This window comes from Sciurus carolinensis, chromosome 16, assembly GCF_902686445.1.
Source record: "Sciurus carolinensis chromosome 16, mSciCar1.2, whole genome shotgun sequence".
Taxonomy (NCBI): domain Eukaryota; kingdom Metazoa; phylum Chordata; class Mammalia; order Rodentia; family Sciuridae; genus Sciurus; species Sciurus carolinensis.
Window position 1 is genome coordinate 56,997,193 of NC_062228.1, and position 19,961 is coordinate 57,017,153.

A 19,961-nucleotide genomic window follows, 5' to 3' on the forward strand; every position below is an offset into this window, starting at 1 on the left:
TTGAGCCATAACGGCCATTCTCCCCTTGTGTGGTCCATGTCCCACAAGGTCCCTCTTTACACAAGGCATCAGATTTGTTCCATTTCAGGCCACACTACTTCCTCCCTCCCTCCCTCCCCTCTCTCCATATGTCATTCCCCCCCTACTAGGGTAGCCCTGCCCTTGCTGTTTATTGTGTGTATAAATTGCCCTTCATGAGAACACACAAAGGTGGAACTCACTGTGGTAAGTTCACACTTGCACACCACATACTTTGGTCAACCTGATCCATAGTTCATGCCTTTCTCCAAACTCTCCTCTTGCTCCCCACCCCTGTTGTCCTTCCTCTGATCTCCCTTATATTTTTGTGGTGTCCACTCTTTGCCCCCCTTAGTTCTCCTGTGAGGAACCACACATGGCCTTGTCTTTGTAGGTCTACTTTCTTTCAGTTAGTGTGATGTTCCCCAGTTCCATCCATTTTATGGAACATGTCTCAATTTTATTCTTCTTGACTAACACTGCATCGTGTGCATACATTGCATTTTTATTATCCACTCATGTATTGATGAGCAACTGGGTGTGTTCTACATTTGCTGTTGTGAATTGCACTGCTACAAATATCCATGTGCCTGGATAAATATTCTATGAAAATGTTACTTGTTGGATATATATGAAGGAGTAGGAGAGCTGGGCCTCATGCTGTTTCCATTCCCAGTTTGTTGAGGCACCTCTACTCTGATGCTCGCAATGGAATATCTGTTTGCATTTCCTTGATTCCTGGAGACACTGAACATCTTTTCATGTATTTCTTGGCCATTTGTACTTCTTCCTTTGAGAGTGTCAGTTTAGTTCTTTCACTCACTTATTGACTGCATCATTTGGTTTTTGATGGTAGGGTTCTTGAGTTTTTCTTGTGTTGTGTATTAATCCACTGCCAGAGGAATATCTGGCAAAGGTGTTCTAAGCTGTAGACTCCCTTGTCATGCTCTGAATCACTTCCTTTGCTGTACAGAAGCTTGTAATTTGATGTCATCCCCCTTGTGGTTTTGTGATTTATTTCTTGAGTTTAGGGGTCCTGTGAATGAAGCTACAGCCTGTGCCATTATGTTGGAGTGTTGACCCTATGTTTCCTCTGGCAGAACTTCTGGTTTAATTCCTAGGTGTTTGATCCACTTTGGGTTAGCTTCTGTGTGGTGTGAAAGAAAGGGATCCAGTTTCATTCTTCTACATATTGATATCCAGTTTTCCCACACCATTTGTTAAAGAGACCTTTTACTCCAACAAAAATTACTGGATGGTTGCCTCTGTGTGGGTTTTTCTCTGTGTCTCCTATGCTATTCCATTGGACTTCATGTCTGCTTTGGTGAAATACCATGCTGTTCTTGTCACAACAACTCTGTAGTATACTTGTGATGTCTCCAGCATCACACTTCTTACTCAAGAGTGCTTTGGCTGTTCATGGTATCTTATTCTTCCACATGAATATTAGGACTCTTTTTTCTACCTCTGTGAATAATGTTATTTGTATTTTGATGGGGATTGCACTAAATCTGAATGTTGCTTTTGACAAGGTTAATTCTGCCTATCCCAGTACATGAAGGTCTTTCCATCTTCTAAGGCATCCTTCAGTTTGTATCTTCCATGTTCTACAGGTTTCTTTGTAGAGATCCTTCATTTCCTTGGTTAGATGTATTTCAAGGTATTTTATTAAATTTTTTGGTTGAAGTTATTGTGAACAGGATAATTTTCATGATTTGTTTCTCAGAGGGTATTCTGTTTATGTGAGTGTGTGTGAGTGTGTGTGTGTGTGTGTGTGTGTGTGTGTGTGTGTGGTTCAGGGGATTGAACTCAGGGATGTGCGCTTGTGAGGCATGCACTCTACCAACTGAGTTCTATCCCCAGCCATCAGAGGGTTCTTTATTAGAGAACAGGAAGCTACTGATTTTTGTATGTTGATCATATGTCGACTACCAGAAATGGAAAGAACAATGAGCCATTTAAAGAATACAGAATCTAGTCTTAAAATTAATGTTTGAGGATATAAGAAAAATCAGCCAAAGAAGAAATAGAACCAAGGGTTACCAGCCCTTAACACCTGAGTGGGACAGATTCACAGCCCATTGACACACCCACGGGGATGGGGTTAAAAGGGTGACCTGCCAAAAGACAAAAACTGTTGAGGGCCGTCTTGGACAAGATGGAGCCTGGCAGTGAACCAAAGGGCACTGGCTACCAAAATAAGGAAGTACCCAAAAAGGTTGCTTGCCTACTAGTTCCTTGGAGACTTATGATGTGTTAACACCAGGCTCTAGGATTGGCTATCCAATATCATGCCGCACGTGGACAGCTTGTGATCCATATAGTTCTATGCTGACATTCCTCTGCATGCTTTCCTGCATGAGAGAAAGTTTTGCTATAATTGGCTGATAAGCTAGGAGCCCTGGGGGAGGAGAGAGGGAGAGGGTAGGAGAAGGGAGATAGTGGCAGAACAAAGGAGGCAGGAAAACAGGGAGGATGCAATAAGTCTTTTCAACTAAAGATTGGTGGTGTTTCCTTTCTCCGTGCCAGTTCCACTGGATGGAACAAGTGGTGGCCCATACAGGGCGCTTCTTTCTCCTTCTGCGTCCTCCCACATAAGTAACTTAAGGTAAGCTATAGGAAAACTAAGTAACTTTAGGTAAGCTATAGGAAAACTGCAGGATAACCTCCCAGAAATCTCTGGCCAGAGTGTATAAGGGGGAGGTCACAGAGTCCTGGTGAAGGGACCCCACATTCCTGGTGAAAGGGACCCCACAGTCCCAGTGAAGGGACCCCCACAGTCCTGGTGAAAGGGACCCCATAGTCCCAGTGAAAAGGACCCCACAGTCCTGGTGAAGGGACCCCACAGTCCCGGTGAAAGGATCCCATAGTACTGGTGAAAAGGATCCCACTTTCCCGGTGAAGGGGACCCCGCAGTCCCAGTGAAGGGACCCCACAGTCCCGGTGAAGGGGACCACATACCTTGGTAAAGGGAGTCTACATTACCCTGGTAAAGAAGGCCACACAACCCCAGTAAAGGGAGGTCTCATAACTCCAGAATGGGGTCACAAGTATCTAGAAATCAAATGATAAGAATCATACAAGATGTATTTAAGGCTAATGAGACTGCCATAAAATGATCTACTGTGACAGCACATGTAACCACGTTGGCCAAGTTTAGTCCTTGGTTTTTGGAAGAGGGAGTCCTAAATATTCCACAATGGGAACATGATAAAGAGGATCTTATTAAAGCAGAAAAGTAATCCCCGTTACCTAGAGGTACTTTTCCCATGTGGCAGCTCATTAAGGAGTGTTTAACATCTGAGAAAGGCAGAGTAAAAGTTTTAGTAGAAGAAGGAAATATGTGTCTGGAAGAGATAAAGGAACAACTAAGTGTAACTTCTCATAAAGAGGAAGAAGAGGAGGAGGGGCTTACTGGGGAGAAATTAGAAAGAGCATCAAGGACACAGTCGCCCCCATCAGTTATATGGGGAAGGAACACCAATCCCTTCCTGGAGGCAGCAGCTCCCCCCCGAGCAACCTGTCCCCTATATCCCACAAGGTACCCTTGGGAGGAGTTAGCTCATGCCATAAATCAGATGGGTTTTTCACCACGGGGAGAAGAAACCCCCCTTAAGGAAACCTCAGCAGTCCCACAATTCTTCCCTGTACTACAGGACCAAAATAGACAAAGATTCCACCAACCTCTGAATTTCAAAACAGTAAAAAAACTTTAAGGAGGCAGAGGCTACATATGGTCCACAGGCCCCATTTACAATTAGTATGTTGGGATAAGTATCGGGGCTAAATCTCATGCTGGAAGATTGGAAAAGGCTATGTAAAGCTGTGCTATCAGGGGGGCAGTACCTAGTGTGGAAAACTGCATGGCAGGAAGCCTCATTAGAAACGTCATGCTGTAACACTGCCACAGGCTTTCCCCAAAGAAATGTAGAAATGCTAACAGGAGAAGGAAACTATGAAGGTATTCAACAGCAGATTATTTATGATCCTGGGGTGTATGCACACATTGCTGCTGCTGCCACTAAAGCCTGGAAGTTAATTCAAGGGACAGGAGATTTACAGGGGCAGTTGTCCAAGGTGATTCAGGGAAGTAATGAACCATTTGCAGATTTTGTTGATAGACTAATCCAAACGGCTGCTAGAGTATTTGGGGATTCAGAACAAGCTATGCCCGTAATAAAACAATTAGCTTATGAGCAAGCAAATAGGTGGTGTAAAGAAGCTATAAGACCATGGAAAAATAAAGATTTAAGTACCTATATAAAGGTCTGCAGGGATATCAATGATGCAGTCATTACACGACAAGTAATAGCTGCTGCTCTTCATGGGCCAAATCAGGGGCAACCAAGAGTAAAGGATAATATGCTTTAAGTGTGGGCAAGGAGGGCACTTCAGAAAAGACTGCCCTGAAGGACCCATAGGATTAAAGCCCAGGGGAACACCTAAGACTGGAGAACAGCAAGGGACAAATCAACCTGCCCCAGGTCTATGTCCCCGGTGCCAAAAGGAAGGCACTGGGCGAAATATTATACATCAAGATTTGATATAGAGAGATATCCTATGTCAGCCCAGTCAAAAAACAGCCAGGGGGGCCCAACCCGGGGCCCTCAAATATAAGGGGCCTTTCAGAATCCCATAGTACAGATCCCCACTCACAATCCTTTCCGACTATCTCCTCGTAGTCCCAAGGAACATCAGGGAGCAGGAGATTGGACCTCTGTGCCTCCTCCTGACTTGTTTTAACCCCAGAAATAGGAGTACAAGTGGTCCCCACGGGCGTACATGGACCACTCACTGAGGGCACATCAGGATTATTGTTAGGGCGGAGTTCCACAACTCTGTCAGGATTACAAGTATTTCTAGGAGTCATTTATTCTGATTATACTGGAAAAATAAAGATTATGTTATCTTCCCCTCGAGGGGTATCTGTTGTTTCTCCAGGAGATAAAATAGCACAAATATTGATATTGTCTAGCCATCATGGGGCCTTTCTCAGTTCACAAAGGACTGGAAAAAACAATGGGTTTGGATCCACAGGATCAGGTGTCTTTTGGGCACAATCAACAAAAAATAGACCCATGCTTAAATTAAAGGTTAATGGTAGTCCCATAGAGGGTCTAATAGACACAGGTGCTGACATCTCTATTATAAAACAGAAGGACTGGAACAAATCATGACCTGTAACAGCATCCAGTTCTACCTTATGAGGACTTGGATTTGCCCAAACCCCATTACAAGTTCAGCTGTATTATCTTGGGAGGACTCTGATGGGAAAAGGGGAACATTCCAACCTTATGTATTAGTTCAACTGCCTGTCACTCTTTGGGGAAGACACATTTTAACACCGATGGATGTTGTCATTTCTTCCTCAGTTCAGCAAAATATGTCCTGTCTAAACCCAACTGTTTTGCCAGTCATGGTGAGACAAGGTTATATCCCTGGAAAAGGACTAGGCAAAAATTTACAAGGTGTTACCTGCCCCATTCAAGCCAAAGGACAAACAGGGACTGAGGGGCTGGGTTTTCCAGAGGGGCCACTAAACCATTAAAGATAAAATGGAAATCCAATAATCCTATCTGGGTCCCCCAGTGGCCCCTTTCTAAAGAAAAAATAGAGGCAGCCAAGGAAATATTTAATCAACAATTGAAGGAAAATCATATCATTCCTTCCACAAAAATGGGAATACACCCATTTTTGTCATAAAAAAGAAGTCTGGGAAATGGCGACTTTTGCAAGATCTGAGAGCCATAAGTTCCAGTATACAGATTATGGGCCCCGTGTAACTGGATCTCTCCTCGTTAACTGCTATTCCAAAACATTATCATATCATCTCTATAGATATAAAAGATTGTTTCTTTTCCATTCCTGTGCATCCTGAGGATAGCCCTCGATTTGCCTTTTCCGTTCCTTCTTTAAATAATGAAGGGCTAATACTAGATACCAATGGGTGGTCCTTCCCCAGGGAATGTCAAATAATCCCACTATGTGTCAATTATATGTTGGCCAGGCTATATCACAGATTAGATAAAATTATAAAGAACTTTATTGTCTCCATTATATGGATGATATTCTTTTGGCTCACAGAAAGCAGGAGACTTTATTTAGGGCATTTAACAATATTATTGATACCCTAGAAAAATGGGGATTACATGTGGCCCAAAAAAAGGTGCAAACCCACAGCCCTATTACCTTTCTAGGACATCAAATATTAGATACCTGTGTTAGGCCACAGAAAAATTCAATTAGCCATGGAAAAGCTTAAGACTCTAAATGATTTCCAAAAATTATTAGGTGATATAAATTGGATAAGGCCAAATTTGGGAATCACCATAGGTCAACTCAAGCCTCTGTTTGATATTCTCCAAGGAGATTCAGACTCTACATCCCCCAGAAATTTAACTCCTGAAGGTAGAAAAGCCTTGAGGTTAGTAGAACAAGTTTTAAAAATGCTCATAGTGATAGAGTTGATCTATCCTTGCCTTTTAATCTTGTAGTATTAGATTCTGAATATACTCCTACAGGTCTATTGTGGCAAACTGGACTCCTGATAAGGATCCATTTGCCAGTGTCCCCCAAAAATGTTGTTTCCCTGTATCCTGTGATGGTGGCAAATCTAGTTACATTAGGACTTAAGACAGCCCTTCGAGTTTTTGGAGTTCATGCTCAGACAGTTATTGTCCCATACACGGCAAAACAGATTGAAATACTAGTTAACAGTAATGAAGATTGGGCAATTGTCTATTGTTCCACCATGGCCACATTTGATAATCACTTGCCAAGTTCACCTATTGTCAGTTTCTTCAAAAGACATCCAGTTATTTTCCCTCAGGTTGTTAAGGCTCAACCTATCCCAGCAGCAAATACAATCTTTACAGATGGCTCCTCCTCCGGCACAGCTCCAGTAGTTTCTGATAAAGTACAGACTATTATTACTTCTCATAAGTCTGCTCAAAAACCTGAACTAGAAGCAATAATAACTGCGTTACAAACATTTCCTGGGGAACCTTTAAATATTTATATGATAGTCTCTATATTGCCCAGCTTGTGCCACGGTTTGAGACAGCTGGACCCATTAATCCTCAATCTACCTTACAACAATGCTTTTATCAAGTACAAACTCTTCTGTGGGCTCATAAAGAACCTTTATATATAGGCCATATCAGAGCACATTCAGGTTTACCTGGGCCTTTAGCTCAAGGAAATTCTACTGCAGACTCAACTACTTGAGATCCTCATGTGTTTAACATTGTACAAAAATCAATTAATTTCCATATAGATTTTCATGTCAATGCTACTATTCTCAAAATAATATATAACATTACAAAAGAACAAGCCAGAAATATAGTAAAACAGTGTCCTGCCTGTGTGCCTCACTTATCTGTTCCTCATTTTGGAGTCAATCCTACAGGACTCCTTCCAAATCATCTATGGCAGATGGATGTCACCCATAACCCTGAATTTGGTACTTTAAGATTTGTACATGTAACTGTAGATACCTACTCAGTATATATATTTGCTACTCCCCATACAGGGGGAAAGACAAAAGATGTAATCAGTCATTGCCTTCAAGCCTTTGCTACTATGGGAAGGCCAAAATCATTTAAAACAGATAATGGGCCTGTGTATACTTCTTCATTTCAACAGTTTCGCTCAAAGTTTAATATCTATCATTCTACAGGATTGTCCTACAATCCCAAGGACAAGCTATCATGGAAAGGGCTAATCAAACATTGAAAGTCTGCTTAACTAAACAAAAAGGGGGAATAGGGGCATTAGCCCCTCCCAAGAACAGACTTAATCTTGCTTTATTCACCCTCAATTTTTTAACTTTGGGTGCTATGGGCTGTACTGCAGCTGATAGACATTTTAGTGGAAAGTCTGGCACCAAAACACAATATGATGGTGATGGTGGTAAGCCTGCTGTTGTTAGCTCTTCCTAAAACTTTTGGGGATATATCACTCATGGCACACAAGTTTTCCCTCAATTATTTCCTAGTATAGGACTTCTAGGTATCCCTTATCTACCAGATGGTTCCACTGTAAAGCCCCTTATTACTAGTCTAAACTTCAAGTTAAGAGGTAGTCTTTGCTTCCTCTGGTTAGCCACCTCAGAAACTGCCATGATACAGGGAGGCAATCTCTCTCTCATTCAATAAAGGTACAGTCAAAAGCAAGCCTATATAAAGGGAAGTAATACATCTGTTTATAGTTATACAGGGTGCGAGGCCAATTACTCTTCCTTTTATCAGGCTTTCCCCCCCTACCCCGTATGTGTCACATCTCCATTTGTGTTCATTCTAACAGTTCTAAGTTTAGTATTAACATTACTAATAACAATGATAATGATACTGAGGTTCTTAACTGTGTTATGTGTTAAGAGTATTACATGTCTAGTTGTTGGGATGCTTCACTATTTCCTCTGACTGTGATTGCCAGGATTCCAAAATCCATTCCAGTCCCAGTGACCTTAATTCATAGTGAGTGGAATTTCCTACCCATGAAAGCAAAAAGAGATTTTGGTATCTCAGTCATTATAGCCATCACTGTTGCTGCAGCGACTGCTGCGGCTGCTGCCACTGCTGCTGGACTTGCCCTAGGAACTACTATTCCTACTGCTCATGTACTCAACAATCTGTCACGAGCCACTGCCAAAACTTTGACAGCCCAGGAAATCATCAATACACATCTCACCACGGGAATCCTGATCCTAAACCAAAGAGTGGGCTTACTACAAGAACAAGTGGACACGTTGACTGTTACTGCACAGACGGGCTGTCTAGTGCATGCCAAGCACTATGCATTACCCTGATACCCTATTCTAATATTACTGCTGCTGCCAATCTGTCCAAATGGCTTGGTAGCATGCTTAATGGGACATGGACTAAAGAGTTTACTAATTTGACTACCCTATTAAAAAATTCTATATTTGTGGTAAATACTACTCAGGTCAAGGTCCTGGGTATGCCCGAAGCCATTAGTTTCTTACAGTCAGCATTACAATTTGGTAAACAATGGATGGGAAGTTTTGCTATGAGGGGATTGTTGTTCTTGCTGTTATTATTGCTGCTCAGATATCTGTTGTCTCTAAGGAGTCATAAAAGATGGCAAGCCTTAGTGGTATGGCAAGCCTTTATAGCCATGGACCAAGGCTCTGATCCTCAGATTTGGCTCTCCCAATTACAGGACTGGTAGTCAATGACGGGTAAGCACAGAGTGGACTTTATACCATCTAAGACAGGAATCAAGCATGCCAACAGCTCTTTGACTCCCAATGACGGGTAAGGATAAAGTCTGACTCTGGCACCTAAGACAGGCACAGTTGCTGTCCTTTTCTTTTATAACAAAAAGGGGAGCCTGTGGAGGGTCATCTTGGACAAGATGGAGCCTGGCAGTGAGCCAAAGGGCACTGGCTACCAAAATAAGGAAGTACCCAAAAAGGTTGCTTGCCTACTAGTTCCTTGGAGACTTATAATGTGTTAACACCAGGCTCTAGGATTGGCTATCCAATATCATGCCGTGCGTGGACAGCTTGTGATCCATAAAGTGCTATGCTGACATTCCTCTGCATGCTCTCCTGCGAGAGAAAGCTTTGCTATAATTGGCTGATAAGCTAGGAGCCTGGGGAGGAGAGAGGGACAGGGTAGGAGAAGGGAGATAGTGGCAGAACAAAGGAGGCAGGAAAAGAGGGAGGATGCAATAAATCTGGTCAACTAAAGATTGGGTGGTGTCTCCTTTCTCCACGCTGGTTCCGCTGGATGGAACAAAAAACTCCATAAGTGCCTAGAAGCACTCAACCCTAGAAGGGGTTTACCCTCACCAGAAAACAAGGGAGGTGAGGACAACTAAAAGTAGGTTTTTGAAGTAACCCACCAGGAGACAATAAAACCAAGGCAAAGATTGTGTACCACACATTACTCACCAATGAAAACTGAGGCAAGGGGATTTTCACTGTAGGAGATAAAGGGGTGATTTAAAGCCTGGGGAGATAGCTTGTTCCAGATACCCCATCTAGTCAGACATCATTAGGTAAAACCTCCCTGTCTCTGAACCTTTGCTTCTCAGGTAATTTGTAGGTTTGGACAGAGGAGCTTGTTTCACACACCCCTGTAAAAGAAAAGCAACAACACTTCTAGATATTCTTGCGAAAGTTTAAAAGACATTGGTTAAAAAAAAAACATAGGGTGTATTTGAAGGACTCATGTCCCTATGCTAAAACTTGGATTGAGCATGGAAGATCAAGGAAAAGGTAATTTTACTCCTCAATGGGATCATGGAGGGAGGAAGGTGGAGAGGGCTGGGGAGCTTCCAGCAGGCATCTCAGACATGCTGACAGGGAGACAAAGCCAGAGTGACACACAGGAGCTTTGGAGGGAATCACTCAGTGAGGGACAGTTTCTAAGATGAAGGTACTTGGTGCACATCCACATGGCCCTGTGATTGACACAGCAGGAGGAGGAAGCACAGATTGTGAAAGCAAGTAGAAGAAAAATAGATTATTAAAAGAAAAGCTGCATTCTGCATTAGATGTCACATTTGAAACACAAACTATAGACACTTCAACTGTGAACTGTAGAGTGTGGAACCAAAGACTAAGAATCACATGGTCACAGTGGGAGGTTCTAAATGCCACAGTGGGCTAAGAGCAGGCAAGGATCCACCTACATATCACCTGGAGACATTCTGAGGATCTGGTGAAACCCTGACTTCACAGAACAAGGACTTCAGGTAGGGGAGCTGAAAGTGAAGAACAGGGGTGAAGGACAAAGATTCTGCAGGTTCATGAGACAGCACAGGGGAAAGGGTGTCACTGCCTCCCATGGAGAATTACTGAGAGAAGACACTCATCAACCCAGACATGAGAGACTGCATCCAGGTAGGAAACTCCCATCTAACCTGAGTGGGCAGCACAGTGCAGAGGCTTCTGCAGACAGTCAAAACACCCCTGGCAGCTCACTGCACGTTCAGGAGTAACTCTCCCAGGTTTCCCAGATCTCCTCTCCAGGTCTACTGCCAGAGCTCTCCTCATATTACAGATAGGATTCCTGCACCATGAGGAGCCTGCATGGTTCCTTTGGTTGTCATGTCTTGTTTTCCTCAGAACTGGTGTACATCCAAGCCCTGAAGACTTGCCTAGAATGTGTAAGGTGGGCAAAGGTCATTGGAGGTATACATAAAAGATTTTAGGCAGCACACTTTAAAAGAACTATGACACAAACTCCAAATGGAATTTTGCATCCTCTCTAGCCATGTTTTTAACAAGTCCACAAGGAAGCATACAGGATGTTGAATACTAGGTAAAAAATATTATGTGTTTATCAAAGTATAAGTGGAACATGTGATCAAAATGAAAACAAAAATCACACTGCTCTTAATGTACCTTTGTGTCACAAGGAGTCTTGTAACTCTGAGTGCATTTCACACTTGTGGAATATCTGAACTCACCATAGTGCCATTTGAATTGTCAAGGGGCAGCATAGTCTTTCTTTTCCCCTATAAATCATTAGGGACCTGCCCTCTTGCAGACTAAATCCTGAGGCATCAGATCAGACACCATGCCAGGGAATCTGAAACAGTCCATCAGTTTAAAAAAATGAATTAGGAAAAAGCTCTTGTATTTTTCATCAGCAAAAGTGGGCAGATCGTTGAGTAGCAGGATGATAAACTCCACTGAGCCTTCCAGTACTGGGATTTTCTTGTGTGCATAAAGTGAATAAAGATTAAAATAGCCATCCAAAATAAAAGACCACAAAGCAACCTACGCAGGAGGATGGTGCAGGGTCTTTGTGTTCAGGAGATGACTGGAGGAGATGGGGCTGTAGACATGCTGGACTCTACTCTGGTGTCTGTAGAGGAGACTCACCATGTACAGGCTGGTGCAGACCATGAGGACCACAAACATCAGATCTCAAACAAGCATGGGAATAAAAAATGATAACAAGTGTGTTTTCCAAAATTCCTATTTTGACAGTATGCATGAACATACCCAAGACCAACCAGACTAAAAATTTGTAATGGCTGTGACAAATTTAATGACATGAATGTAGATGAGCATGTTGATAAACCAGAAGAAAAGTTACAAGGGATGATACATCCTTGTGCAGTTTCAGTTTAAGCCACACCCACTAATAGTTACTATGACTGATAATTAGGGCTTGAAATACTCTCGGGGGATCTATTCTCAATAATCCCTTCAGTATCAATGCAGGTGAGATTCACTCCTTCCAAGGTAGGAGGCCAGGCATGATTCCCAGGCTCTCATCAGGACATAAAATCCCCAAGTCTGCGCAGCATGGATGGATGAGCAGGATTAGCCCCACTGCAGGCTAGCAGAGGAAAGGGGACCACTGCAGTGAGGAGCACATCCTGGGACCTGAAGAGGTTCAACCCCACCACACTTGATCTCCCAGGAGGGAAAATCAACAGGGATATGGATGAATGTCAGCCCAAAACCATGATAGGACCCAGACAGGCTTCATATCAAAGCCATAGGGTGTGCAGTGTGGCAACAGCAGGAAGGGATTTCAACCTCCTGCTTAAATACCATAGGCCCCACCAGCCCACAGAGAGGGGAGAGCAGGAATTTTGTATAAGAGTTGTTTAAAAATTTGAACAAAAGGGGTCAACAGAGAGAAAAGAGAAAATAAAAGGTTCTGGGTATGGAATATTTAGTAGAAGGGAAAAGAAAATGTTTCTGGGTAAGAAAGTGCTTTTGTGATGAAATACATGAGGGTCAAAGTAAGTACTAAGAAAGTCTGTGTCTCTCTTGCGTGGCACGCTCTCTCTCTCTCTCTCTCTTTTCTTCCCATTTTCTCTCTCTCTCCCTGAAAGGAGACACTCTGCCTGTTTGCTTCATAAAATCTCTTATGTGAGTTTTTGTGACTGAAATGGCTTCTGGGTGCTTTCATTGGTGCCGTGACTCGGATGGACTCTTCTACCACCACTTAGGCGAGTGGAATCCCATCTGTCATCCCAGACTCCCCTCCCCCACTCCAGATCTGGTCTCACCTTCCATTCAACTGGACGCTCTCCTCCACATCCACCACCGCTTCAGATTGGTGAGTTTTCCCATATGTCAGCTTAAACATTCCTCTACTGACCTGAGACATGACCGCTGATCATCCAGTACCCTCGAGGCAGTTGAGGAGTGGGGGTTCCCCCAGCCACGACTTTTACAATTTCGGCTGGCCATCTTAGTTGAACTTTTCTGATGGGTGGGTTCCCAATCTTATGGTGGAGATTCTCTCTCACAGTTAAGGCTCCTCTTCATGCTTACTCTTGAAAATCCTGATGTCAGGTCCTCAACTTTCTCAGTTTTGCCCAGCACACACTGACATTTGGATGTCAACCCCATTACTTTGCTGCCTTCTCATCTCCAGCCAAATAGTCTGTGACCTCAGGACACCCTGGACACTGGCTCACTTATCAGTCTCCACCTATCAGGGGATCCCACTCTATCAGGGGATCTGGCAGATTCACCCCTGAGGTGTCTACTAGACAATCTTAAACCCCTTTACCTGACCCCCAGCCTAGATAATCAATCCAAAATGACCATGTAATGGCTCACAGATCTGTGAGCAAGTGGCAGATGGAAAGGGATTTATTATCTTCAAGTCTTTTCTTGTGCTTCTTTTCTCTTCTTACAAACTCAAAAGCCTCCTTTTGGTTTCTTCTCCCCCTCTTAAACCCTCCTCCTCTGACTTGGATTCAGTTAACAAACCACCACCATACCAGTCCACTGTGGCAGAGGCCCCTCTGATTCCTGCTTCTCCATCTCCTTTGCCCAGTTGTTTCCGCTTCTGTTCTCCTGCCCAGCATGCCCAGTCCTCCTGCCATGAGGTCCTGTGCACATATATTCTAGCCCCTCATGGGAGGTGGCTGGTGTGGAGGGAGTAAACCTAACCAGCCCAACAGCCAGTGGTGTATCACAGTAAGGAATATGAAATAGCAGTCCCATTCCTCAAAAGTAGTGGGAGATAATGTTTCATAATTTTCTGGATCCAAACCTGACCTGATTCTCAACCAGGAAAAGGGTTAAAAGGTCCTAGGCAATTTCCCCTGCCTAGCATTGCTAAAGTCTGCATTGGAATGGAATGTAGGCTGCAGCACATTCAGCAAGGGACCAACCTGAGACTGAAGAAAAGGTGTCCATTTTAAACTTTTCCTAGGCTGCAACGCAGAACTCTCTCTCTCTCTCTCCCTCTCACCCCTTCTCTCTGTCTTTCTTTTTCTCTCTCTCTCTCATGCTATAATAAATAGCCATTATCACTTTTTCTTCTAGGACTCTTGTTTGTTTTTGTTAAATGCTATATTTTTCAAGCTCACAATTTTGATTCTACATACCTAGGTAATGATTTCTTTTGATCAGTTCTATTTTTATTCAACTCTAGAGTTATTTTGAGCGTCTGTTACATTGCAGTGGAGATAAAAACTACAAGGCCTTCACTTTTCTGTTATGTGTATATCGTGTTATCTAATGTTGTGTTGTCTACATACGTACCTGATAACAAAATTGACATAAATAACAAGTGCTCATAAAATTAAAATTTAAAATGTCTTTGAAATTACTTACCTCACAAATCTCTAGGTGGTCAAATTAATATCTGTAAAATGTCTAATACCAATTGTTTCTAGGACTTTTCTTCAACAGGAAAGAGAGCAAATACTGTACAGAACACCTGTCTAATGTATAATATATTGTTTTTTACAGAAGAATAAGTGAATTAGATTTGACATGTATGGGATTACTGAAATATGTTTGTTAGAGGTTTCTGATTAATTTACAAAGTTAAAATGCTAACTGTTCAATAACATCAAGTACTCTTAACTCTTTAAATTCCATGGAGTAACATACTTAAACTTTATTGGTGTTTTCATAGATTGGTGAATAAAAAGGGTTTAAAATGACCTTGTGTCATCACAAATGTAACTAAGAGTTAAGTCCTTACAGATACAATTCATATACAAAGGATCCAAAAAACTTCAACTGTGTTTCAATTAGAGTACTGAATATAACAAAGTATTTCATATTATTAAATGGAGTAATTTAACTAAATTTCAGAAATTTTGTATAAGAGTTGTTTCAAAATGTGAACAAAAGGGATCAACAGATAGAAAAGAGAAAATAAAAGGTTCTGGGTATGGAATATTTAGTAGAAAGGAAAAGAAATGTTTCTGGGTAAGAAAGTGCATGTTTGATGAAACACATGAGGGTCAAAGTAAGTAATAAGAAAGTCTGTGTGTAAGTAAAGGGAAAATTTCAACAATTTTTCATGTAACTAAGTCAGTTATATGTATGTGAGACAATCAGTTAAGTTATTTAACATTTTTCTTAAGGTCAAATATTAATGAACTGATAGAAACCAAAGTTTCTACATGCTAAAATGAAAAGGATTTCTTTAAAAACACTAATTTATTCTTAACATTATAATATAAAGTATCAAGGTAATTGTGGATGGTCATTCTTTGTATATTAAATGTGTTCATATTTTCCAGGTATACAAGCCTTTAAAGCAGGAAATTTATCAAGCTGCTATTCTCCAACTAAACTTGACTGTAATGGTAATTTTAAACTAAAAATAGCAAATTTTATTGGGGACTTATGTATATCATTTAAGGTTCTATAACAGGAGCTGTTATCAATATGGTATATATAAAATTTCTTACTTTTTACAATGAGATAAAAAATTTAAATGTAAATGTATTTCTAAAAGTTAGTGAGAACTTGATTTGTTTAAAGGTCAATATTGTGAAACATAAAAACATTTTTGCCACTTTGTCACACGAATGAAAGTTAAAAGTTCTCTCAGCCTTTCTTTGATTCATGTTTTAGATATAATGTTAAATTGTGTTAAATAATGTTCATATAGACTCAGGGAACAATATATGTAAACTTATTAAAATTTTAAGAAAGAGGCAAAGATCAGCTCAAAATTAGAACACTTTTCCTAAGAATTGTAAACAGCACACCTTACCTGAGATAAGGCTCTGCCTTCCACCCTGCTGCACGTCAGAATGCCTTCAACATAAGCCAGACTTCAGCTCATTTAAAGTTATATTCAAAAGTTTGGTTTTTGTTGTAAAATTACTGTGATGTCAAACAGGGAATATAATGTGTAGCTCAGCCAAAATTCAAGATAGCTATTACACAAACTAAATATTCTACTGTTGGTAATTCAATTTTGTATTTTCCTTGTAAACTCTATAACTTCTATCTGATTCATTTTTTGCAGAATTACTACTCAAGGCAAACACTGTAAATTAACTTGAAATAGTAAGCCATCACTGATAGAATAGATAATAGGCCCCAATTAGATAAAAGGGGTAAATAATGGTAAAGTCATAGACATTGAAATTAAACCCAGTACTCTTACTTTATGACTGGTGAGACTAATTGCTGTATGTTTAAGATCAAACTTAGAGATTGAGATTAAATACAGAGGTCAGGAAATGCCAGTATTTACTCTTGCCCTCAGAGTCAGCCTGGATCCAGGAAATGAGAGACTTCTCTAAGAGCTTTTGCAACTCTGGGTCACATGACCTCCTGGTCAGGGAATAATGAGACCACTAGAGGATAAAAAGCCAACCAGTGCACCTGCTGCAAAGAGGAGGGTCATTGAAAAAGGGAGACATCCCTCATGCTTCCAGAGGAAACCACCTCATCAAGGAAACCCTGACTAGCAAATGGCTCTAAAGGAGCTAAGAAGCTGCTCTCATGTTCTCCATGAGCAACCCCTGTGGGAACTCAGCTGACCCTTAACAACAGATAGGAGCAATGTTAAATTGACCAGCTTGATCTTGAACACCTAGCAAAAAGCTAAAACCAAAATATAGCCATTCCTGGGCATTTAAAAGAAAAAACAATAGTTAAACATAACTTAAGATGTACGCTTGTGTTAGCCCCAAGAATAAGTAAAACTGGAGGCTACTGAAGGATTCTTAGGCAGAAGTGACTAATAACCTTCAAGAGAAACTGCCAGAATGAGGAATTTTTGGTCATTTTAAGATCTAAAGGTCTTCCTGAATAGGACCACGCATGCTAAACTGCCTACAGAATTTCCTACAAGATCAGATACACAAGTTTGGAGTTAAAGGATGCACAGAAGTTCACCAACCAATTGACCAATCAACTGCTTCTCCTTCAAGACTACCAGCTTGGACACCCAAAGTCAAGACCTGTGATTCACTATTGACACCTCTGGCTCCAAAAACTCTGCTATCACTAAAGTCCTCCCTAATCCTTTTTTTTAACCAGGAATGAGACTCTTTGCCCCCTAACTGACAGGAAGAAGCTACAGAAGAAAGACCATCGTCCCACCCCCAGTACCTATAAAAACAAAAAGGGAGGAATGTTGACATCAGATCTGCTATTGTTTTCCCTCCCCCACACCATTTGACAACCCAGATTGTCAGTCTGTGAACATCTCAGCCAGCTATTGGTCCATTTGTCAGCCTGTGAGCATTCTCTGCAGTCTTTGGTCCATACTGTCAACCTGCAGCAGTCATTGGTCTGTTATTAGCCTGCAAACTACTTAAGAATAGCTCCCCCACCATTTTCTCTCTCTCCTCCTTGCCTTCATGCTCTCTCCTCCTGACTTTCACTCTCTCCCTTGCATGTGCAAGCTTTATCTCTCTCTCTCTTTTCCTCCAATTTTCTCTCTCCCTGAAGGGAGACACTCTGCCTATTTGCTTAATAACTCTTGCATGAGTTTTTGCATCTGAAGTGATTTCTGGGTGCTTTCACCCAGGAGCCCAGTTTTTATATTTTATGCTTGAATATGCATATCATCAACATGTTTCAAGTAAAAACATAAATGATTAAAAGATGACAGTGGTATAATTTAAGCAGTCCTTTCTAATGAGGGAATCTGCACCACAATCTCAGTTATGGAAAAAGCAGAGAAAGGAGAAAGAGAGAGGGAAAATACTGGAGGCAGATGGGGAGGGAAGGGGGATCATAAACTGTACTCCAATTCCATGCATGTAAGATGCTGCTAGGATGAAACCAACAACTATGTAACTATAAAGTTCTAACAAAGAAATAAAAAACAGAGAGAAGCACCCCCACAGTCACTGTGAGAGCACAGCTTTCTCCTGAGGCACTTGAGAAGCAGGGAGGCAATGTGCCCACACAGGCAGCCCTGAAGTGAGGGCCACCAAGTGCAGGAGCTCATTTGACATGGTAATTCATCTGAAGACCATAACTCCACATCACAAAAGACAAGCAGGAAAAATCTGATCTCTCAATATATTCAAAACACAGACACCTTTTACACAATACCTGGTGAATAAAACTCTATTATGAAGAGAACTGTGGATGTGTCTTCCAGAAGGATAAGTGAAGACTAGAAAGAACCTAGAAAGAAGATGGCATTAGAACAGGAATAGTAGATGGAGTCCTGAAAAAGGAGGGAGAGAATTTATATGAAGGGGAGCAGAAAAATATCAACAACCCATAAAAGAAAGGAAATTCAAAGTTAAACTCAGAGTCTTGTAAAGAATACTACATTAAACAACCCCCTTCTGAGACTTCCCACTGCCCAGTGGGAAGGCACCCCAGTGTCAGGTGTAGAGTGTGAGAAAGAGCAATTGAGAAACTGAAGATATGTGTGAGATGATGTTGTGATTTCCTGTGCCTATGAACTTGCAGATATGAGAGACATCAGAAACCCCTAGAAGATTGATTCACTGTAGATTCCAGAACTGCATGAAGCACAGTGCAGTGCTCCCCAGGAGGACATGGAATTACTGGGGAAAAAGGACTTCCTAAAGATTCCCAAGGAAGGCACCAACAGTGAAGGATAACAAACAGCAAGGCAGAAACACCTGCAAGCACTTCCTGAGGGCAGGAAATTGTACCTGTTGATCACACTGTGAGGGCAGCATAGCCTTCCTAGAAGAAAGAAATGTAGTTGGAACATTGATGACAGGAGTGTGTACTTTCACATCCACATGAAAAGCAATCTACGCAAATTCAATGCTGAAAGGAATCCCACACTGTGCAAAAAAAAAAAAATGATTGCAGCAACAGAGCAAGTTTAGCAAGGAATTTAGCCTTGTAAACATTAGCCATGTGATCACCCACAGGAATAGATTCAAGGAGAAATAATCATAATCAAACTCAATAGACACAGAAAGTCATGGGATTAAATGCCACACATAGAAAAGTTACAAACTTTAGGATGTAGTTAAACTGATTTTTGGTTTTGTGAGGAAATATCAAAAATACCAACCATAACATTTTAGAATTAATCACAAAAGCTTCCCTCTCACGTCAGATATGATTAAAGGGATCTTCTCTACCTGCTTCTGCTCCTCATGACTCTAGAGGGACTTGCTGTCAATACAGAAGGTACAGTTGATGATAACTGGAAGGAAGACAACATCATCTTTCTTCCCACACAAATAAAATTCTGTGGACAATTACTCTGGAAACCTTGACTGAATTATATGAATTATATGAGAGCATACAGAGGGAGTGAAATGAGAATAAAAATCATTTGGTGTATATATTCCACCATGAAACTATTATTCAAACTCCATATAAGAATGACACAGGTTAGGTGCAGCAAATAAAATGAACTTCCAGAATAATACACAATAAAATTAGGTCACATTTCCACTTGAAATTGATGGCATAAAGTGATCTGATTATCCATACTGGGTTTTTAATATAGTCATCCAGCATTTACTCCAATTAAAGACCAATAAGTATAAAAGTAAAAGGAATCTGGGAAGGGAAACTAAAACTAAGAGCAGAGCAGGAAAAGGAATAATGAAGGGACACTGGAGGCAAATCACTTCCAACAGAAAGCCAGCATCGATGGAGACACTAAGATGAAGAAGGCACCATCCAGGAGACCATAGACCACGAGGGCCTGAGGTCAATGGCGGGACTGAGTCAACTCTCATCTGTGACTAAAATGAAGGAGAGAACCAGCACAAGG